Here is a 23149-nt window from a genome sequence, read left to right as displayed (position 1 = left end):
AAACAGCACTAGCAAACGTCCCCCCAAAAGATACTGGTGCCCCTCAGGTTCAGGTGTAGACCCTCCTGTTTATAGAGGTCCCACCTTCCCCAGGAAGAATCCCAGTTATCCAGATACCGGAATCCCCCCCTCCTGCACCATCCCTGTTGCCACGCTTTTAACTGTTCTCTCTCACTATTCCTTGACTCGCTATCAAGTGGCACGGGTAACAAACCAGAGACAACAACTCTGACTGTTCTAACTCTGCACTTCCAACCTGGCTCCCTGAAAGCCTGCCTAACATCCTCATCCTTCTTCCTACCTATGTCGTTGGTGCCAATGTGGACCACTTCGGACTGCTCCCCCACCCCCTGAAGGACCCGGAAAACACGATCAGAGACGTCGCTTACCCTTGCACCTGGGAGGCAACATACCAATCGTGAGACTCTCTCACCCCCACAACACCGCCTATCTGTGCCCCAAACTATCGAGTACCCAATAACTATTGCACTGCTCTTCTCCACCCTTCCCTTCTGAGCAACAGGAACAGGCTCCGTGCCAGAGGCCTGAACCCCACTGCTTACCCCTGGTAAGTCCTCCCCACAACAAGTATTCAAAAGGGTTACTTGTTCTTGAGGGGAACGACCGCAGGGGTTCTCTGCATTGCTGCTTTCTCCAAATCCTCCTCAGTGTCACCCGTCTGCCTGCAATCTTTGGAGTTGCAACTTTCCTGAAGCACCGATCTATGACCCCCTCTGCCTCCCAAATGATTCTAAGTTCATCCAACTCCAGCTCCAGTTCCTGAACACGGTCTTGGAGGAGCTGGAGATGGGTACACTTCCTGCAAGTGTAATCAGCAGGGACGACCATGGCATTACTCACCTCAAACCTGGCGCAAGAGGAACATTACACTGTCTTCACTGCAATCCCTCCAAAAGTAACCTTCAAAAAAAAAGGTCTGAAGAACAGAACAAGCAAAATGCAGCACTTACCTGCTTACCACAATGGGTCTTATTATTAGGTTAGAGGAGGAGGGCGGGAGGGAGGCACTACCCGTGTAGTGCCTCGGGTGACTCTCCTGCTCGCCTTTATTGGGAAAAAAATACCTACCCAGGTTAGCTTGCGCTACACCAGCTTCCGGGTCCGCTCCGCGCTTTTTTCCAATAAAGGCGCGCAGGTGAGTCCCGGAGATGTGACATGACTCTCCAGTCTCCCCAATGTTATAGACATCACATCTGGAGCAAGGGATACAAGAAAATTACATTGATGGATGTACCGGTGAAAGTCTTCTTTCTGCCGCAGCCCAGGTTCGATTCACGGGCAGCGAGGAAATTTTCAGCAGAGCTACCAAACGGCGTCGATGTCTCCCTGGTGGTCTAGTGGTTAGGATTTGGCGCTTTCACCGCCGCGGCCCGGGTTCGATTCCCGGTCAGGGAAGCAGTTTTCAGCGGGTCAGAGGGCCCTCTATTCGTCTTAAACGCACTGCACAGTTGTTTATTGATCTTCGTCGTTCCTGTGTGCTGCAGTGTGAAATAGCATCCTGATGCAGATTTGCTTGCGTGCGTTGGGATGATTGCTTCTGCAGCTGCAAACGAGTGAACAATCTTCACTCTCTCGGCGGAGCAGATCAGGGCTGTTTGGCAGTGTCTGTTTGTAGACGCGGTTACCTTTGTTTAACAATTTAAATTTAATTTTTTTTATGTATCCATTGCTCCCGATGCGATCTCTGTAACATTGGGGAGACTGGAGAGTCAACTCACATCTCTGGGACTCTCCTGCTCGCCTTTATTGGGAAAAAAAACCTACCCAGGTTAGCTTGCGCTACACCAGCTTCCGGGTCCGCTCCGCGCTTTTTTCCAATAAAGGCGCGCAGGTGAGTCCCGGAGATGTGACATGACTCTCCAGTCTCCCCAATGTTATAGACATCACATCTGGAGCAAGGGATACAAGAAAATTACATTGATGGATGTACCGGTGAAAGTCTTCTTTCTGCCGCAGCCCAGGTTCGATTCACGGGCAGCGAGGAAATTTTCAGCAGAGCTACCAAACGGCGTCGATGTCTCCCTGGTGGTCTAGTGGTTAGGATTTGGCGCTTTCACCGCCGCGGCCCGGGTTCGATTCCCGGTCAGGGAAGCAGTTTTCAGCGGGTCAGAGGGCCCTCTATTCGTCTTAAACGCACTGCACAGTTGTTTATTGATCTTCGTCGTTCCTGTGTGCTGCAGTGTGAAATAGCATCCTGATGCAGATTTGCTTGCGTGCGTTGGGATGATTGCTTCTGCAGCTGCAAACGAGTGAACAATCTTCACTCTCTCGGCGGAGCAGATCAGGGCTGTTTGGCAGTGTCTGTTTGTAGACGCGGTTACCTTTGTTTAACAATTTAAATTTAATTTTTTTTATGTATCCATTGCTCCCGATGCGATCTCTGTAACATTGGGGAGACTGGAGAGTCAACTCACATCTCTGGGACTCTCCTGCTCGCCTTTATTGGGAAAAAAATACCTACCCAGGTTAGCTTGCGCTACACCAGCTTCCGGGTCCGCTCCGCGCTTTTTTCCAATAAAGGCGCGCAGGTGAGTCCCGGAGATGTGACATGACTCTCCAGTCTCCCCAATGTTATAGACATCACATCTGGAGCAAGGGATACAAGAAAATTACATTGATGGATGTACCGGTGAAAGTCTTCTTTCTGCCGCAGCCCAGGTTCGATTCACGGGCAGCGAGGAAATTTTCAGCAGAGCTACCAAACGGCGTCGATGTCTCCCTGGTGGTCTAGTGGTTAGGATTTGGCGCTTTCACCGCCGCGGCCCGGGTTCGATTCCCGGTCAGGGAAGCAGTTTTCAGCGGGTCAGAGGGCCCTCTATTCGTCTTAAACGCACTGCACAGTTGTTTATTGATCTTCGTCGTTCCTGTGTGCTGCAGTGTGAAATAGCATCCTGATGCAGATTTGCTTGCGTGCGTTGGGATGATTGCTTCTGCAGCTGCAAACGAGTGAACAATCTTCACTCTCTCGGCGGAGCAGATCAGGGCTGTTTGGCAGTGTCTGTTTGTAGACGCGGTTACCTTTGTTTAACAATTTAAATTTAATTTTTTTTATGTATCCATTGCTCCCGATGCGATCTCTGTAACATTGGGGAGACTGGAGAGTCAAGTCACATCTCTGGGACTCTCCTGCTCGCCTTTATTGGGAAAAAAAAACCTACCCAGGTTAGCTTGCGCTACACCAGCTTCCGGGTCCGCTCCGCGCTTTTTTCCAATAAAGGCGCGCAGGTGAGTCCCGGAGATGTGACATGACTCTCCAGTCTCCCCAATGTTATAGACATCACATCTGGAGCAAGGGATACAAGAAAATTACATTGATGGATGTACCGGTGAAAGTCTTCTTTCTGCCGCAGCCCAGGTTCGATTCACGGGCAGCGAGGAAATTTTCAGCAGAGCTACCAAACGGCGTCGATGTCTCCCTGGTGGTCTAGTGGTTAGGATTTGGCGCTTTCACCGCCGCGGCCCGGGTTCGATTCCCGGTCAGGGAAGCAGTTTTCAGCGGGTCAGAGGGCCCTCTATTCGTCTTAAACGCACTGCACAGTTGTTTATTGATCTTCGTCGTTCCTGTGTGCTGCAGTGTGAAATAGCATCCTGATGCAGATTTGCTTGCGTGCGTTGGGATGATTGCTTCTGCAGCTGCAAACGAGTGAACAATCTTCACTCTCTCGGCGGAGCAGATCAGGGCTGTTTGGCAGTGTCTGTTTGTAGACGCGGTTACCTTTGTTTAACAATTTAAATTTAATTTTTTTTATGTATCCATTGCTCCCGATGCGATCTCTGTAACATTGGGGAGACTGGAGAGTCAAGTCACATCTCTGGGACTCTCCTGCTCGCCTTTATTGGGAAAAAAATACCTACCCAGGTTAGCTTGCGCTACACCAGCTTCCGGGTCCGCTCCGCGCTTTTTTCCAATAAAGGCGCGCAGGTGAGTCCCGGAGATGTGACATGACTCTCCAGTCTCCCCAATGTTATAGACATCACATCTGGAGCAAGGGATACAAGAAAATTACATTGATGGATGTACCGGTGAAAGTCTTCTTTCTGCCGCAGCCCAGGTTCGATTCACGGGCAGCGAGGAAATTTTCAGCAGTGCTACCAAACGGCGTCGATGTCTCCCTGGTGGTCTAGTGGTTAGGATTTGGCGCTTTCACCGCCGCGGCCCGGGTTCGATTCCCGGTCAGGGAAGCAGTTTTCAGCGGGTCAGAGGGCCCTCTATTCGTCTTAAACGCACTGCACAGTTGTTTATTGATCTTCGTCGTTCCTGTGTGCTGCAGTGTGAAATAGCATCCTGATGCAGATTTGCTTGCGTGCGTTGGGATGATTGCTTCTGCAGCTGCAAACGAGTGAACAATCTTCACTCTCTCGGCGGAGCAGATCAGGGCTGTTTGGCAGTGTCTGTTTGTAGACGCGGTTACCTTTGTTTAACAATTTAAATTTAATTTTTTTTATGTATCCATTGCTCCCGATGCGATCTCTGTAACATTGGGGAGACTGGAGAGTCAACTCACATCTCTGGGACTCTCCTGCTCGCCTTTATTGGGAAAAAAATACCTACCCAGGTTAGCTTGCGCTACACCAGCTTCCGGGTCCGCTCCGCGCTTTTTTCCAATAAAGGCGCGCAGGTGAGTCCCGGAGATGTGACATGACTCTCCAGTCTCCCCAATGTTATAGACATCACATCTGGAGCAAGGGATACAAGAAAATTACATTGATGGATGTACCGGTGAAAGTCTTCTTTCTGCCGCAGCCCAGGTTCGATTCACGGGCAGCGAGGAAATTTTCAGCAGAGCTACCAAACGGCGTCGATGTCTCCCTGGTGGTCTAGTGGTTAGGATTTGGCGCTTTCACCGCCGCGGCCCGGGTTCGATTCCCGGTCAGGGAAGCAGTTTTCAGCGGGTCAGAGGGCCCTCTATTCGTCTTAAACGCACTGCACAGTTGTTTATTGATCTTCGTCGTTCCTGTGTGCTGCAGTGTGAAATAGCATCCTGATGCAGATTTGCTTGCGTGCGTTGGGATGATTGCTTCTGCAGCTGCAAACGAGTGAACAATCTTCACTCTCTCGGCGGAGCAGATCAGGGCTGTTTGGCAGTGTCTGTTTGTAGACGCGGTTACCTTTGTTTAACAATTTAAATTTAATTTTTTTTATGTATCCATTGCTCCCGATGCGATCTCTGTAACATTGGGGAGACTGGAGAGTCAAGTCACATCTCTGGGACTCTCCTGCTCGCCTTTATTGGGAAAAAAATACCTACCCAGGTTAGCTTGCGCTACACCAGCTTCCGGGTCCGCTCCGCGCTTTTTTCCAATAAAGGCGCGCAGGTGAGTCCCGGAGATGTGACATGACTCTCCAGTCTCCCCAATGTTATAGACATCACATCTGGAGCAAGGGATACAAGAAAATTACATTGATGGATGTACCGGTGAAAGTCTTCTTTCTGCCGCAGCCCAGGTTCGATTCACGGGCAGCGAGGAAATTTTCAGCAGAGCTACCAAACGGCGTCGATGTCTCCCTGGTGGTCTAGTGGTTAGGATTTGGCGCTTTCACCGCCGCGGCCCGGGTTCGATTCCCGGTCAGGGAAGCAGTTTTCAGCGGGTCAGAGGGCCCTCTATTCGTCTTAAACGCACTGCACAGTTGTTTATTGATCTTCGTCGTTCCTGTGTGCTGCAGTGTGAAATAGCATCCTGATGCAGATTTGCTTGCGTGCGTTGGGATGATTGCTTCTGCAGCTGCAAACGAGTGAACAATCTTCACTCTCTCGGCGGAGCAGATCAGGGCTGTTTGGCAGTGTCTGTTTGTAGACGCGGTTACCTTTGTTTAACAATTTAAATTTAATTTTTTTTATGTATCCATTGCTCCCGATGCGATCTCTGTAACATTGGGGAGACTGGAGAGTCAAGTCACATCTCTGGGACTCTCCTGCTCGCCTTTATTGGGAAAAAAAAACCTACCCAGGTTAGCTTGCGCTACACCAGCTTCCGGGTCCGCTCCGCGCTTTTTTCCAATAAAGGCGCGCAGGTGAGTCCCGGAGATGTGACATGACTCTCCAGTCTCCCCAATGTTATAGACATCACATCTGGAGCAAGGGATACAAGAAAATTACATTGATGGATGTACCGGTGAAAGTCTTCTTTCTGCCGCAGCCCAGGTTCGATTCACGGGCAGCGAGGAAATTTTCAGCAGAGCTACCAAACGGCGTCGATGTCTCCCTGGTGGTCTAGTGGTTAGGATTTGGCGCTTTCACCGCCGCGGCCCGGGTTCGATTCCCGGTCAGGGAAGCAGTTTTCAGCGGGTCAGAGGGCCCTCTATTCGTCTTAAACGCACTGCACAGTTGTTTATTGATCTTCGTCGTTCCTGTGTGCTGCAGTGTGAAATAGCATCCTGATGCAGATTTGCTTGCGTGCGTTGGGATGATTGCTTCTGCAGCTGCAAACGAGTGAACAATCTTCACTCTCTCGGCGGAGCAGATCAGGGCTGTTTGGCAGTGTCTGTTTGTAGACGCGGTTACCTTTGTTTAACAATTTAAATTTAATTTTTTTTATGTATCCATTGCTCCCGATGCGATCTCTGTAACATTGGGGAGACTGGAGAGTCAAGTCACATCTCTGGGACTCTCCTGCTCGCCTTTATTGGGAAAAAAAAACCTTCCCAGGTTAGCTTGCGCTACACCAGCTTCCGGGTCCGCTCCGCGCTTTTTTCCAATAAAGGCGCGCAGGTGAGTCCCGGAGATGTGACATGACTCTCCAGTCTCCCCAATGTTATAGACATCACATCTGGAGCAAGGGATACAAGAAAATTACATTGATGGATGTACCGGTGAAAGTCTTCTTTCTGCCGCAGCCCAGGTTCGATTCACGGGCAGCGAGGAAATTTTCAGCAGAGCTACCAAACGGCGTCGATGTCTCCCTGGTGGTCTAGTGGTTAGGATTTGGCGCTTTCACCGCCGCGGCCCCGGTTCGATTCCCGGTCAGGGAAGCAGTTTTCAGCGGGTCAGAGGGCCCTCTATTCGTCTTAAACGCACTGCACAGTTGTTTATTGATCTTCGTCGTTCCTGTGTGCTGCAGTGTGAAATAGCATCCTGATGCAGATTTGCTTGCGTGCGTTGGGATGATTGCTTCTGCAGCTGCAAACGAGTGAACAATCTTCACTCTCTCGGCGGAGCAGATCAGGGCTGTTTGGCAGTGTCTGTTTGTAGACGCGGTTACCTTTGTTTAACAATTTAAATTTAATTTTTTTAATGTATCCATTGCTCCCGATGCGATCTCTGTAACATTGGGGAGACTGGAGAGTCAAGTCACATCTCTGGGACTCTCCTGCTCGCCTTTATTGGGAAAAAAAAACCTTCCCAGGTTAGCTTGCGCTACACCAGCTTCCGGGTCCGCTCCGCGCTTTTTTCCAATAAAGGCGCGCAGGTGAGTCCCGGAGATGTGACATGACTCTCCAGTCTCCCCAATGTTATAGACATCACATCTGGAGCAAGGGATACAAGAAAATTACATTGATGGATGTACCGGTGAAAGTCTTCTTTCTGCCGCAGCCCAGGTTCGATTCACGGGCAGCGAGGAAATTTTCAGCAGAGCTACCAAACGGCGTCGATGTCTCCCTGGTGGTCTAGTGGTTAGGATTTGGCGCTTTCACCGCCGCGGCCCGGGTTCGATTTCCGGTCAGGGAAGCAGTTTTCAGCGGGTCAGAGGGCCCTCTATTCGTCTTAAACGCACTGCACAGTTGTTTATTGATCTTCGTCGTTCCTGTGTGCTGCAGTGTGAAATAGCATCCTGATGCAGATTTGCTTGCGTGCGTTGGGATGATTGCTTCTGCAGCTGCAAACGAGTGAACAATCTTCACTCTCTCGGCGGAGCAGATCAGGGCTGTTTGGCAGTGTCTGTTTGTAGACGCGGTTACCTTTGTTTAACAATTTAAATTTAATTTTTTTTATGTATCCATTGCTCCCGATGCGATCTCTGTAACATTGGGGAGACTGGAGAGTCAAGTCACATCTCTGGGACTCTCCTGCTCGCCTTTATTGGGAAAAAAAAACCTTCCCAGGTTAGCTTGCGCTACACCAGCTTCCGGGTCCGCTCCGCGCTTTTTTCCAATAAAGGCGCGCAGGTGAGTCCCGGAGATGTGACTTGACTCTCTAGTCTCCCCAATGTTCTCGAGATTGCATCAGGAGCAATGGATACTAAAAAAATTAAATTGTAACTGTTAAACAAACGTAACCGCGTCTACCAACAGACACTGCCAAATAGCCCTGACCTGCTCCGCCGAGAAAGTGAGCATTGCTCACTCGTTTGTAGCTGCAGAAGCAATCATCACAACATATGCGAACAAATCTGCATCAGGATGCTATTTCAACGAACTACTTCACACTGCAGCACCCAGGAACGACGAAGATCAATCAATAATCTACTGTACAGCGTATTTTAGATGAATGGATAGCACGCAGACAACTGCTTCTTTGTCCGGGAATCGAACCCGGGTCGCGGCAGTGGAAGTGCCAAATCCTAACCACTAGACCACCAGGGAGACATCGACCCCTTCTTGTAGCTCTGCTGAAAATTGCCTCGCTGCCCGGGGATCGAACCCGGGCTGCGGCAGGAAGAAGACTTTCACCGGTACATCCATCAATGTAATTTTTTTAGTATCCATTGCTCCCGATGCGATCTCTATGACATTGAGGAGACTGGAGAGTCAAGTCACATCTCCGGGACTCGCTTGCGCGCCTTTCTTGGAAAAAAGCGCGGAGCGGACCCGGAAGCTGGTGTAGCGCAAGCTAACCTGGGTAGGTTTTCTTTCCTATAAAGGCGCGCAGGAGAGGAACCCCAGGCACTACATGGGTAGTGCCTCCCACCCGCCCTCTTCCTCTAACCTGATAGTAAGACCCGTTGTGGTAAGCAGGTAAGAGCTGCGTTTTGCTGGTTCTATTCTTTAGACCTAGCATTTTTCAAAAGTTACTTTTAGTGGGAAGGTAGTGAAGGTAGTGTAATGTTCCTTTTGCGACATGTTTGAGGTGAGGGATGCCATGGTCTTCCCTGCTGATTACACTTGCAGGAAGAGCTCCTCCAAGACTGTGTTCGTGAACTGGAGCTGTAGTTGGAAGAACTTCGAATCATTCGGTAGGCAGAGGGGGTCATAGATCAGAACTTTAGGGAAGTAGTAATTTCAAAGATTGCAGACAGGTGGGTGACAGTGAGGGGAACTTGGAGAAAGCAGCCAGTGCTGCGACCCCCTGCGGTCGTTCCCCTCAAGAACAAGTACACCATTTTGGATACTTGTGTGTTGGAAGACTTACCAGGGGTAAGCAATGGGGTTCAGGCCCCGGCACGGAGCCTGTTCCCGTTGCTCAGAAGGGAAGGTTGGAGAAGAGCAGAGCAATAATTATTGGGGACTCGATATTTTGTGGCACATATAGGCGGTTTTGTGGGGGCGAGAGAGACTCACGATTGGTATGTTGCCTCCCAGGTGCAAGGGTAAGTGACGTCTCTGATCGTGTTTTCCGAGTCCTTAAGGGGGTGGCGGAGCAGCCCGAAGTCGTGGTCCACATTGGCACCAACGACATAGGTAGGAAGAAGGATGAGGATGTTAGGCAGGCTTTCAGGGAGCTAGGTTGGAAGCTCAGAGTTAGAACAAACAGAGTTGTTGTCTCTGGTTTGTTACCTGTGCCACGTGATGGTGAGTCGAGGAATAGTGAGAGAGAACAGTTAAATGCGTGGCTACAGGGATGGTGCAGGAGGGGGGGATTCCGGTATCTGGATAACTGGGGTTCTTTCTGGGGAAGGTGGGACCTCTATAAACAGGATAGTCTACACCTGAACCTGAGGGGCACCAGTATCCTTGGGGGGACGTTTGCTAGGTATCTTTGGGGGAGGGGGTTTAAACTAACTCTGCAGGCGCATGGGAACCTAGACTGTAGATTTAGGGTGCAGGACCTTGAGTGTAGGGAGATTAGGAGCTTGGCATCAATCTTGAAGGAGGGTGCCTCTAAACAGCAATGTGACATTGAAGTATACTTCAATGCGAGAAGTATACGAAATAAGATAGGTGAACTTGCAGCGTGGGTTGGTACCTGGGATTTTGATGTTGTGGCTATTACTGCGACATGGGTAGAACAGGGACACGATTGGCTGTTGCAGGTTCCAGGGTTTAAATGTTTTAGTAGGGTCAGAGGTGGGGGTAAGAGAAGGGGAGGTGTGGCATTGCTTGTCAAGGATGGTATTACAGCGGTGGAAAGGACGATGGATGAACACTCGCCATCTGAGGTACGTTGGGCTGAAGTTAGAAATAGGAAAGGGGAGGACACCCTGTTTGGATTTTCTATAGGCCTCCTAATAGTCCTAGAGACGTAGAAGAAAGGATTGAGAGGGTGATTCAGGAGAAGAGGGAAAGTAATAGGGTGGTTGTTATGGGGGACTTTAACTTTCCAGATATTGACTGGGAAAGCCATAGCTCGAGTACGTTAGATGGGTCGGTGTTTATCTGTTGTGTGCAGGAGGGTTACCTGACACAATATGTTGACAGGCCAACAAGAGGTGAGGCCGTACTGGATTTGGTTCTGGGTAATGAATCAGGCCAGGTATTAGAATTGGAGGTAGGTGGGCACTTTGGGGACAGTAACCACAATTCGGTGATTTTTACTCTGGTGATGGAGAGGGATACGTGTGCACTGTAGGGCAAGAGTTATAGCTGGGGGGCAGGGAAATTATGATGCGGTGAGGCATGACTTAGGACGTGTGGCTTGGAAAAGTAGACTTCAATGGAAGGGTGCAATCGATATGTGGAGCTTGTTCAAGGAGCAACTATTGAGTGTCCTTGATAAGTATGTACCTGTCAGGCAGGGAGGAAAACGTCGTGTGAGGGAGCCGTGGTTTAATAATGAATTGGAATCCCTTGTTAAAGCGAAGAGGGCGGCCTATGTAAAGATGAGGCGTGAAGGTTCAATTGGGGCAATTGAGAGTTATAAAGTAGCCAGGGAGGATCTAAAGAGAGAGTTAAGAGCAGCAAGGAGGGGACATGAAAAGTCCTTGGTTGGTAGGATAAGGGACAACCCAAAGGCTTTCTATAGGTATGTCAGGAATAAAAGAATGACTCAGGTTGGAATAGGTCCAGTCAAGGATAGTAGTGGGAAGTTGCACTTGGAGGCCGAAGAGATTGGGGAGACACTGAATGAATACTTTTCATCAGTATTCACTCAGGAACAGGACATTGTTGCCGATATGAATATTGAGTCACAATTAATTTTAATGGATGGCTTTGAGGTATGTAGGGAAGAGGTATTGGAAATTCTGGAAAGGGTGAAAATAGATAAGTCCCCTGGGCCTGATGGCATATATCCTAGCATTCTCTGGGAAGCAAGGGAGGAGATTGCAGACCCATTGGCCTTGATTTTTATAACCTCGTTGTCTACCGGAATAGTGCCAGAAGACTGGAGGATAGCAAAGGTGGTTCCCTTGTTCAAGAAGGGGAGTAGGGATAACACTAGTTCCTATAGCCGGTGAGTCTCACTTCTGTTGTGGGCAAAGTCTTAGAGAAAATTGTAAGGGATAGGATTTATGAACATCTGGATAGGAATAATGTGATCAAGGATAGTCAGCATGGTTTTGTGAAGGGCAGGTCTTGTCTCACAAACCTTATTGAATTCTTTGAGAAGGTGACTAAGGAGGTGGACGAGGGTAAAGCGGTAGATGTGGTGTATATGGAATTTAGTAAGGCGTTTGATAAGGTTCCCCATGGTTGGCTACTGCAAAAAATACGGAGGTATGGCATTGAGAGTGCGTTGGAGGTTTGTATTAGGAATTGGCTGGCTGGAAGAAGACAGAGTGTAATAGCTGATGGTAAAGGTTCATCTTGGAGTGCAGTTACTAGTGGTGTTCCGGAAGGATCTGTTTTGGGACCATTGCTGTTTGCCATTTTTATAAATGACCTGGAGGAGGGGCTAGAAGGTTGGGTGAGCAAGTTTGCGGATGATACGAATGTCAGTGGAGTTGTTGACAGTGAGGAAGGATGTGGCAGGTTACAATGAGATATAGTTAAGCTGCAGAGCTGGGCAGAAAGGTGGCAAATGGAGTTCAATTTTGGTTAAGAGTAACAAGAAGATGGATTACTGGGCTAATGGTTGGATACTTGGTAGTGTGGATGAGCAGAGGGATCTTGGTGGCCATGTACACAGATCTCTGAAAGTGCTGTGAAGAAGGCATATGGCGTACTAGCTTTTATTGGTAGAGAAATTGAGTTCCGGAGTCCTGAGGTCATGTTGCAGTTGTATAAGACACTGGTGCGGCCGCGTCTGGAGTATTGTGTGCAGTTTTGGTCGCCATACTATAGGAAGGGTGTGGAGGCACTGGAACGGGTGCAGAGGAGGTTTACCAGGATGTTACCTGGTATGGTAGGAAGATCGTATGAGGAAACGCTGAGGCACTTGGGGCTTTTTTCATTGGAGACAAGAAGGTTTAGGGGTGACTTGATAGAGGTGTACAAGATGATTAGGGGTTTAGATCGGGTTGGCAATGAGAACCTTTTTCCACCTAAGGAGTCAGCTATTACGAGGGGGCATAGCTTTAAATTAAGGGGTGGTAGGTATAGGACAGATGTTAGGGGTAGCTTCTTGACTCAGCGAGTCATGAGTTCATGGAATGCCCTGCCAGTAGCAGTGGTGGACTCTCCCTCTTTATGGGCATTTAAACGGACATTGGATAGGCATATGGAGGATAGTAGGCTAGTGTAGGTTAGGTGGGCTTGGATCGGCGCAACATCGAGGGCCAAAGGGCCTGTACTGCGCTGTAATTTTCTATGTTCTATGTTCTATTAAGCTGCATCAGGACATTATTTCAACGAGCCACGACACACTGCAGCACAGAGAAACTGTGAAGAGCAGAAGAAAAAGATGTATATAGTGTATTTAAGGAGAACAGGTACCTAATAAACCCAGTCCGCCGATTTCTCAAATATGCTTCCAAGTTGACTTCAAAAATTCGGTTTGTCCTTCCACTTTTTGCTATTTTATTTTGTGAGTTTTAAAAATTCCGCAATCCTCTGACTTGAGTATTGGAGTTGGTAAGTTACGTTGTGGCTGGACAGGACACTGGAATATTGTGGAATACTTTTGGAATATTGTGTGCAATTCTGGTCTCCCTCCTATCAGAAGGATATTGTGAAATTTGAAAGGGTTCTGAACCACCAATGAGTCCGCAGAGAGGAGAGGCCCTTCTGCCGCCGTGAGTGCGGGAAGGCCTTTAGTGATTCCTCTGCCATGCGGACGCAGCAATTGGTCCACACCCGGGACGGCTGTTCTCATGCCCTGAGTGCGAGATGGCTTTCAGCAGTTCTTCCCACCTGCCGAGACACCAGTGGGTCCATACCGAGGAGAGGCATTCTTCTGCCCCGAATGCAGAATGGGCTTTGCTCTTTCTTCTGACCTGCTGGCCCACTGGTGGGTCCACAGTGGGGAGAGGTTGCTCAGTTGCTCTAAGTGCAGGAAGGCCTTCATCAAACCTCAGACCTGCATTTGTTTGGACAGGACCACCGTGAGAAAACACATGCAGACACTGGGAGAATGTGCAAACTCCTCACTGGCTGGAATCAAACCTGGGTCCCTGGTGCTGTGAGGCTGCAGTGGTAACCACTGAGGCACTACATATTGCAACCTGAAATAGGCAAGCAGGTGGTTGGGAGAATACAGCAAGCCAGGCAGCACCAGGATGTGGAGTAGTCAGCATTTTGGGTATTAACCCTTCTTCAGGACTGAAAAGTTGACTTCTCTATGAGAAACGATTTACGGAATGTTGCTGGGGTTTGGAGGGTTTTAGTTACAGGGAGAGTCTGAATAGGCTGGGGCTGTTTTCACTGGAGCATCGGAGGTAGAGGAGTGACCTAATAGAGGTTACAAATTCATGAGAGGGATGGACAGGGTAAAAGACAAGGTATTTTCCCTGGGATGGAGGACCCCAAAACTAGAGGGCATAGGTTTAGGGTGAGAGGCGAAATATATTAAAGGGACAACTTCTTCATGCAGAGGGTGGTACATACATGAAATGAGCTGCCAGGGTATATGGGTCAGGTGCTGTCAAATGGGACTAGATTAATTTAGGATATCAGGTCAGCAAGGAAAAGTTGGACTGAAGGGTCTGTTTCCATGTTGTATGTGTCTCTGACTACTGTTCCTCATGTAAGTTTAAAAGAGAGTCCAAGTAACTTTGAATACTTCAATCTTGTTGAAATCACCTCCTCAAATGTTTCAAATGACTCCCTCCGAGCGATACTGTTTAAACATGCTGAGTTGGACAAAATATCCTATCAAGTTCAACACAAACCCAGAGTTGAAGATGTCAGAAGTCACACGATACCGAGGGGACCAAAACTGATCACAATATTCCAGGTGCAGCCTCATCAACGTTCTGTATAACTACACTATATCTTGCCAACATCTATACTCAATTCCCTAACTGATGAAGGTTAGTGTGCCTAAACCTTTCTTCACTGCCTTGTGTAGCGATGTTATCAGAGATATAGGATCGACTTTAAACTGATCCACAATCCAGCGACTGGGAGCACTGAAGCAGAGTAGTGCAGCATGAGTGTGCTGGGCACATAACCCAGAGGTCGATTGGTCAAAACCATATGATGCTATTGCTCAATGTCTCCAAAAGTTGCTTTCCTTTGCAAGGGTACTCTGTTCTGTATCTTGCCTTTGCATCTGCTTCCCAAAGCTTCTTCAATAGAGGAGTGACAGTGGCAGCTGGAGCCCAGGAACTCACCAACCCCCTGGACCTGGAGGAATCTCCGAGCTCCAAAGTGGGGGGTGCCCAACTGGAGGCTGGATTTGCTCAAGGCTTGTATCGATTAACTTATTTAAATGTAACCTACTGTATGGGGATTTGGTTCACCTTAAAACCGGAGGATCATGTCAGAATGTTTGTTTATATTTAGCAGTTGTAGTTGGTAAAATACACTCCCTGGAGGAACACCTTCTACGATGCTGCATTTCTTGCCTTCTGCCCTTCCCCCATTTCTTATCTCCCATCTTGATTGTATTTTTTTTGGGTCAAATTTGATTTCATATTTATCCGACTTGGTATTCACTGTGTGCTATTAATTTGTTTGTTTGAATATTCTAAGTCAAAATTAATGGTGTAATTTCATTTCTGATGTCAGAGTTTGACATTGAATGTGCAGGTGTGAATACCAGTAAGTTGTGAAAATAAATCAATAACTTGTGATTTTACAGCAAAAAGAGCAGTTCACCGCTATCAATGGCATTGTCTCATTTCAAGGGGATGAGTTGAGCCTGACCAACAATTTCAAACAGTCACCCAATTTTATTAATATTTTCGTTATCTTCATTGAAGATAACAACTCTGGCATGCTAAAATTTACACAATTTGTTTATAAGATTTATTTATATATCCATTGCTCTGCCACATTGGGGAGACTGGATGCCAACTTGCAGAACATTTCAGGGAACAGCTCTAGGACTCCAAACCTAAACGATCCCACCGCCCTGTGGCTGAATATTTTAACTTTCCCTCCCATTCCGTCAAGGGCATGCAAGTCCTGTGCCGCATCCCCTCAAAGCTCTAGCTACCTGACGCTTGTAGGAAGAACACTTCATCTTCCGCCTTGGGACCCACCAACTACATGGGATCAATGTCGATTTCACCAGTTTCCATATTTCCCCCCACCCTCACTCCCACACCACGCGCCTTGTCCCAGATCCAACTTTCCAACTCGGCATTGGCCTCTTGAGCTGTCTTACATTTTCATCTTGCTTCCTACCTATTCGCTCCACTCTCCTGTCTTACCTCTCATGATAAATCAGCACCTCCATCGACCTATTTCATTCACAGTTACCTCCCCTCCATCCCCATCCCCTTCCCAATTATCTCTCAGCCCCGTTGGACCAACCTTCATTCCTGATGAAGAACTTATGCTGCAAACCAAGACTGTGGTGAAGGAGCATCCTTAATAAGAAAGAGTTCCCAATTCAGATTTATTCCCCATTTGTTCCCCCGTTCTTCTAGAAATAAGAAATGTCTTTTTCTTCCACTAGAAAGTGGTCTTACACTTTGCGGTGTCTGAAGTGTTATACAACTCCACTTTTTTGCCTACCTTTTAAGAATCCTTTCAACCTGTTTTTCGGACAATGGTGGCGGTTACCAAAAGTAATCATTTCACTCCTCTTCAATGCCCCATTTCTCCTCCTAGGAACCACTTTGACATGTTGTCTGAGTGTACTTGGTTTTCAAAATGTAATTTGGCCATTGAAGTGAACAGGCTTAGTCTTTATTGATCGCTAGCTTTGTTTGCACTAACTGTAATTATCCACTAATTTGCTGTTTTTTTGTTCCACCAAAGCTGGAAAAAATTATCTGTATTTATTTTGCACTCAGGTGTGAAAAATCATCCCAAGAATCGTCATATTATTATAGTTGATTGAAGCTAAAACAGGAGGCATTCTGTGGCAGTTTGAGACTAAAATCTTGGCTGGAAAGAATGTAAATTGATGATGAAAGTCAAAAAGCAGAATCTCTGGCCACAATCTATCAGTCTTGCTTGATTAATTAGTGGCTCTTCAAAAGCACTTCCAAGCCATCACCTCAACCACCAAGAGCAGGTAAGTGTGAACACAGCATTCCAACTGTGAAATATATCGCATTGCTTCTTTGTTATTGATCAAAAACCTGGAACTCGCTCCTGAACATTATTGCAGACCACATCATAATGTGAAGCAATTTAAGAGGCAGCTCAGCGCCACTTTTTCAAGGACAGTTTGGGAAGGGTTGTTGGCAGAGCCAATGATATTCACATCTCATGAAATAATAAGCAAAGAGGCATGGATAGAGGATTGGCTAACCAATGATACAATTGGGATAAGGGGCATGTTCAGGATAGCAAATTGTAACCAGTAGTGTGCCACAGAGATTAGTGCTGGGGCCAAAATTATTTACAATATGTATTATTTACAATTATTTACTTGGATAAGTAAAGTGAATGCACTATTGTCAAGATTGCAAAAAAGATGGTTGATGGGAAGGCAGGTGGTGAGAAGACATGAAACATCTGCAGAGGTTTATAGACAGGTTAAGCAAATGGCAAATGGAATAGAATTTGGGGAAATGAGGTTGTGCACTTTGCCAGGAGGAACAGTGCTGAATGTTAAATGGAGAAAGCTGTTGAATAGAGGGATTTGGAAGCCCATACCCATGCATCTCTTCCTCCAAGTTCAGCGAATAATAGGGAAGGCAAATGGGAGGTTTACCTTTAAATACAGTGTAAAGGTCGGGAGGTTATAGTGAACCTATGTCAGGCACCAGTCAGGCCACAACTGAACACTGGGTGGGTCCTTTACCCAAGGAAAGATATACTGGCTTTGGAGGCAGTCCAGAGAAGGTTGACTAGGATGAAAAGAATATCATATGAAGAGAAGTGAATAGGTTGGGCCTATACTTATTAGAAGTGAGAAGATTTAGAGGTAACCTTATTTTCACATAAACGATTCTGAGGAGACTTGACAGGCTTGATGTGGAAAAGTTTACCTTTGTGGGTGAATATAGCACCAGAGGGAATAACCTGCAAATGAGAGATTGCATGTTGAAGACAGATAGGAATTTTTACTAAGGGCAGTAAATCTGTGGAACATGTTACTCCAGAGGGTTGTTGAGCTTGGGTCGTTAAGTACATTCAAGGCTGTCAGTTTTTGTTTAACTAGTGAGGAAATTGAGGATTATGTGGAAATAGCAGGAAGTGGAGTTGATGTTTACCAGAGCAAACGTGATCTGAATAAATGGCAGAATTGATTCAATGAGCTGAATTAAATAGTTAAGAATAAAGGAGAAAAGGATACAACTGGCAACTACAGGCCAGTCAGTGTTGGAAATTAGAGATTGGACGGAGTTGGTAGCATTTTGGCATTGTTACTGGATTTAACATCTGGAGATTCAAATTGATGCTGCTATGTCCCCGATGCACTTTGGAATCAATTAATATATCTGGAATATAACGCTTATCGCTGCTTTGGTGATCTTAGCAATTGATATAAGGACCTATCTTGTTAAGGAAGGAAATCTTTAGTCCTTACCCAGTTTGGCGATTGTGTCAATCTTGATCCACGGTAATGTGATTAACTCGTAACTGCCTCTGAAATGGCCCTTGGTATTTCTGGGAGATAACGTGCCACATCCCATGAATGAATAAAGGAAAATATTCAGCAGAAAATTGTCACTGAAGTGAAGATTGTGATCTAGTGATAATGGTTGAGTAACCCAGAGATCTAGGTCTTCTGACAACAAAATTTCAAATCCCATCATGGCAGCTCGTGGAATTTATGTTCAACTAATAAAAAGATCTGGAAGTGAGAGTTTGTCTCAGTACTGGCCACCAGGAAACCATTATTGATGAAAACAATGAACGGCAGATGTTGGACATCGGAAACAACAGGCACATTGCTGGGGCATTGCAGCAGATCTGGCAGCATCTGTGGAGAGAAAACAGTTAGTGTTTTGAATCCAGCCAGTTTTGAAGGACCATTGGACACAAAACATTAACACTAATCTCTTTGTAGATGTTGCCAGAACTGTGCTGTTTCACCAACCATTATTGATCGATGTGAAATTATTCCTTTATGGAGGAAAATCTACTATTCTTTAACACTGTGCGTGCACCAGGGACCATGTGATTCCAGACCTACTACAGTGTGGGGTTGACCCTCAGCTGCCTTCTCGCATGTAATCAATTACTCGGTCCAAGTGACATCAGGGACGGTGAGAAAATGTTGCACATGTTTGCAACAATCACATGCCGCAATTTCTTTGTACAAGAAAAGCACCAGTTAACGAAGGACAGCCAAGACAAATTGCTATGGGAAGGTCATGCCCAACTGGTTTCATTTCCTTGTAGTAATACCAGAATTGTAAGTATTTTTAATAGTCGTGTTCAGAGGTTACAAAGCTGTAGGAATACTGAAAGGGTTCAGAAAAGATTTACAAGGACGCTGCCGGGGTTGGAGAGTTTGAGGGCAAGGAAAAGGCTGGACAGAGACGAGCTATTTTCCCTGGAGCTTTGGAGGCTGAGGGATGACTTTATAGAACTTCATAAAATCATGAGGAGCATTGATAGGGTAAATATGAAAGGTCCTTTACCTGGGGTGGGGGGAGTCAAAAACTAGAGTGCATAGGTCTAACTGAACATGTGGCTGCAAGGATGGTGTAGGAGGGAGGGTTTCAGGTTCTTGGATAATTGGGGCTCATTTTCGAGTTTTTTTTATAGGCTTCCGCAGAGTTCCAGGGAGGTGGAAGGGAGGATAAGCAAAATTATTCTGGGTAGAAGTGAATGGAACAGGGTGGCCATTATGGGGGACTTTAACTTTCCCAACTTTGACTGGAAATGCTATAACTCTAGTACGTTGAACGGGTCTGTTTTTGTCCAATGTGTACAGGAGGGTTTCCTGACACAGTATGTCGAAGGACCGACAAGAGGCCACATTGGGTCTGGTGCTTGGTAATGAACCAGGCCAGGTGTTTGATATAGTGGTAGATGAGCAATTTGTAGAGAGTGACCATAATTCAGTTACGTTTACTTTAGCGATGAAAAGGTTTATGTACATGCCACAGGTCAAGAGTTGTCGGTGGGGCAAGGGCAATTATAATGCGATTAGGCAGGAATTAGGATGCATAGAATGGAGTAGCAAAATGCAGGGTGTGCAGACAGTGGAAATGTGGAGCTGGTTTAAGGAACAGATATTGCATGTCCTTGATAGGTATGTCCCTGTCAGGCAGGGAGTCAGTGATATGGTAAGGGAACCGTGGTTTACAACAGAAATTGCATCTCTTCTTACAAAGAAGAAGGAGGCTTTTGTGTTGATGAGGCAAGATGGTTCAGATGAGGCGATGGAGAGTTACAGATCAGCTCGGAAGGATTTAAAGAGACAAATTCTGGATTAGTGGTGCTGGAAAAGCACAGCAGTTCAGGCAGCATCTGAGGAGCAGTAAAATCGACGTTTTGGCACCTGGATACCCCGTGCTGGCCTATTACCTACCCTCGATCTCTTCATTTCCAACTGCCACCAGGACATTAACCACCTCAACCTGTCTACTCCCTCCCCACTCCAACCTTTCATCCTCACAACGCACAGCCCTCCACTCCCCCTGCTCCAATCCCAACCTCACCATCAAACCAGCAGATAAAGGGGGTGCAGTGGTAGTCTGGTGCACTGACCTCTACACCGCTGAAGACAGAGGCCAACTCGAGGACACCTCCTCCTACTGCCCCCTAGACTATGACCCCACCCCCCATCACCAAACCATCATCGGCCAGACCATACAGAACCTCATCACCTCAGGAGATCTCCCACCCACAGCTTCCAACCTCATAGCCCAGGAACCCTGCACTGCCCAGTTCTACCTCCTTTCCAAGATCCACAAGCCTGACCAGCCTGGCTGCCCCATTGTCTCAGCATGCTCCTGTCCCACTGAACTCATCTATACCTACTTCGACACTGTCCTATCCCCCCAGCCCAGGAACACTCCACATACGTTCGAGTCACCACCCATACCCTCCACTTCCTCCAAGACTTCAGTTTCCCCGGCCCCCAACGCCTCATCTTCACCATGGGTATCCAGTCCATCGATACCTCCATCCCCCATGACCAGGGCCTCCAAGCCCTCCGTTTCTTCCTATCCCGACGTCCCCAACAGTACCCTTCCACCGACACTCTCATTCATTTGGCTGAACTGGTCCTCACACTTACCAATTTCTCCTTCGAATCCTCCCACTTCCTCCAGACCAAAGGGGTAGCCATGGGCACCCGTATGGGCCCCAGCTATGCCTGTCTCTTTGTTGGCTAGGTAGAACAGTCCATCTTCCGGAATTATACCGGCACCACTCCCCATGTCTTCCTCCGCTTCATTGATGACTGCATTGGCGCCACCTCGTGCTCTTGCGAGGAGATTGAGCAATTCATCAACTTTACCAACACGTTCCACTCTCTTAAATTTACCTGGACCATCTGTGACACCTCCCTCCCCTTCCTGGACCTCTCCATCTCCATTAATGTCGACCGACTTGACACCGACATTTTTTACAAACCCACCGACTCCCATAGCTACCTGGATTACACCTCTTCCCACCTTACCTCCTGCAAAAATGCCATCTCGTATTCCCAATTCCTCCACCTCCACCGTATCTGCTTCCAGGAGGACCAGCTCCAATACAGAACACACCAGATGGCCTCCTTCTTTCAAGACCGCAATTTCCCTCCCAACGTGGTTAAAGATGCCCTCCAACGTGTCTGGTCCACATCCCGCACCTCCGCCCTCAGACCCCACCCCTCCAACGTAACAAGGATAGAACCCCCCCATGTGCACATCTTCCACCCTACCAAGCTTCACATAAACCAAGTTACTCGACGACATTTCCGCCACCTCCAAACGGACCCCACCACCGGAGATATATTTCCCTCCCCACCCCTTTCCGCCTTCCGCAAAGACCATTCCCTTCGTGACTACCTGGTCATGGTTACGCCGCTCAATAATCCACTCTCCTGTACTGGCATCTTCCCCTGCCACGGCAGGAATTGCAAACCCGGGGCCCACACCTCCTCCCTCTCCTCCATCCAAGGCCCTAGAGGAGCCTTCCACATTCATCAAAGTTTTACCTGCACATCCACCAATATCATTTATTGTATCTGTTGCTCCCGATGCGGGCCCCTGTACATTGGGGAGACTGGACGCCTCCTGGCAAAGCGCTTGAAGGAGCATCACTGGGACACCCGCACCAGTCAACCACACCGCCCTGTGACCCAACATTTCAACTCTCCCTCACACTCTGCCGAGGACATGGAGGTCCTGGGCCTCCTTCACCGTCGCTCCCTCACCCACCCAACGCCTGGAGGAAGAACGCCTCAACTTCCGCCTTGGAACACTTCAACCCTAGGGCATCAATTTGGACTTCAACAGTTTCCTCATTTCCCCTTCCCCCATCTCACCCCAGGTCCAAACTTCCATGACGTGTCCTACCTGCCTATCTTCCGTTTCACCTCTCTACTCCTTCGTCCTCCCTGACATATCATCTTCATCCCACCCTCATCCACCCTCTGTACTCCTTCATCCCCACCCCCACTCACCTATGGGGGTGCTCTATGCTCCTTTTTCCTCACCCCCACCCTCCTCTCATTTAGCTCGTATTCCTTCAGGCACTCTGCCTGTATTCCTGATGAAAGGCTTTTGCCCGAAACGTCCCGAGCCCTTACCTCTGATACAGGACACTGACTTCAGTATGTGTCATTACTGAGAGTTCTGATGTTCCCTTGTGTAATATCAACAACTTATCAGCTTCTGACACCTCTTGCTCCTTTGTTGCCTCTAAACACAATATGCCAATGTGTTCAGGGGAGGCGATGGCCGACTTTATTGTCAGCAGACTATTCACATAGGTAATGTTCTGGGGACCTGTGTTCAAAACCTGCCACGGCAGATGCTGGAATCTGAATTCAATATAAATCTGGTATTAAGAGTCTAATGATGAAACCGTTGTGGTTTGTTGTAAAAGCTTATCTGGTTTCCTGCTGTCCGAACCTGGTCTGATCTACTTATGATTTCAGATCCACTGTCAGCTGGTTGAATCTTCACTGCCCTTTCAGTCGATTCTTAAAGCTCATCTTTTTTAACTATGATATTGCCAGAATGATGTATAGACGGCATAGGCTGGGACTTTCTTTCACTGGAGTGTAGAAGGTTGAGGGTGGAGATTATGGAGGTTTATGAAGTCATGAGGGACAAAGATAAGGTGAATAACCAGTGTCTTTTCCTTAAGGGAAGGGAAGTTCAAAACTTGGGAGTATATTTCTAAGATGAGAGGGAGAAGATTTAAAAAGGACTACCCATGTAGTGCCTGGGGTCCCTCTCCTGCGCGCCTTTACAGGGAAAAAAATCCTACCCAGGTAAGCTTGCGCTACACCAGCTTCTGGGTCCGCTCCGCGCTTTTTTCCCTATAAAGGCGCGCAGGAGAGTCGCGGAGATGTGACTTGACTCTCTAGTCTCCCCAATGTTCTCGAGATCGGTGGAAGTCTTCTTACTGCCGCAGCCCGGGTACGATTCCCGGGCAGAGAGGAAATTTTCAGCAGAGCTACAGGGATGAATCTACGTC

The 23149-nt window shown here is 47.7% G+C and overlaps 9 non-coding genes across 9 annotated transcripts; all 9 read left to right on the top strand.

Moving 5' to 3' along the window:
• The first annotated feature begins 1344 nt into the window (after positions 1-1344).
• Positions 1345-1416, top strand: trnae-uuc (transfer RNA glutamic acid (anticodon UUC)). Its single transcript has one exon. It is a non-coding gene; the product is annotated as a tRNA-Glu (tRNA).
• Positions 1417-2040: 624 nt separating this feature from the next.
• trnae-uuc (transfer RNA glutamic acid (anticodon UUC)) lies at positions 2041-2112 on the top strand. The gene has a single exon. It is a non-coding gene; the product is annotated as a tRNA-Glu (tRNA).
• A 625-nt stretch (positions 2113-2737) lies between these two features.
• trnae-uuc (transfer RNA glutamic acid (anticodon UUC)) lies at positions 2738-2809 on the top strand. The gene has a single exon. It is a non-coding gene; the product is annotated as a tRNA-Glu (tRNA).
• A 625-nt stretch (positions 2810-3434) lies between these two features.
• Positions 3435-3506, top strand: trnae-uuc (transfer RNA glutamic acid (anticodon UUC)). The gene has a single exon. It is a non-coding gene; the product is annotated as a tRNA-Glu (tRNA).
• Positions 3507-4131: 625 nt separating this feature from the next.
• Positions 4132-4203, top strand: trnae-uuc (transfer RNA glutamic acid (anticodon UUC)). Its single transcript has one exon. It is a non-coding gene; the product is annotated as a tRNA-Glu (tRNA).
• Positions 4204-4828: 625 nt separating this feature from the next.
• Positions 4829-4900, top strand: trnae-uuc (transfer RNA glutamic acid (anticodon UUC)). Its single transcript has one exon. It is a non-coding gene; the product is annotated as a tRNA-Glu (tRNA).
• A 625-nt stretch (positions 4901-5525) lies between these two features.
• Positions 5526-5597, top strand: trnae-uuc (transfer RNA glutamic acid (anticodon UUC)). The gene has a single exon. It is a non-coding gene; the product is annotated as a tRNA-Glu (tRNA).
• Positions 5598-6222: 625 nt separating this feature from the next.
• On the top strand, positions 6223-6294 carry trnae-uuc (transfer RNA glutamic acid (anticodon UUC)). The gene has a single exon. It is a non-coding gene; the product is annotated as a tRNA-Glu (tRNA).
• A 1322-nt stretch (positions 6295-7616) lies between these two features.
• trnae-uuc (transfer RNA glutamic acid (anticodon UUC)) lies at positions 7617-7688 on the top strand. The gene has a single exon. It is a non-coding gene; the product is annotated as a tRNA-Glu (tRNA).
• The last annotated feature ends 15461 nt before the right edge of the window (positions 7689-23149 follow it).

Source organism: Hemiscyllium ocellatum (assembly GCF_020745735.1).
Source record: "Hemiscyllium ocellatum isolate sHemOce1 chromosome 27 unlocalized genomic scaffold, sHemOce1.pat.X.cur. SUPER_27_unloc_13, whole genome shotgun sequence".
Lineage (NCBI taxonomy): Eukaryota > Metazoa > Chordata > Chondrichthyes > Orectolobiformes > Hemiscylliidae > Hemiscyllium > Hemiscyllium ocellatum.
Note: the sequence above shows the minus strand (reverse complement) of the source record. Positions and strands in the feature narration are given on the sequence as shown.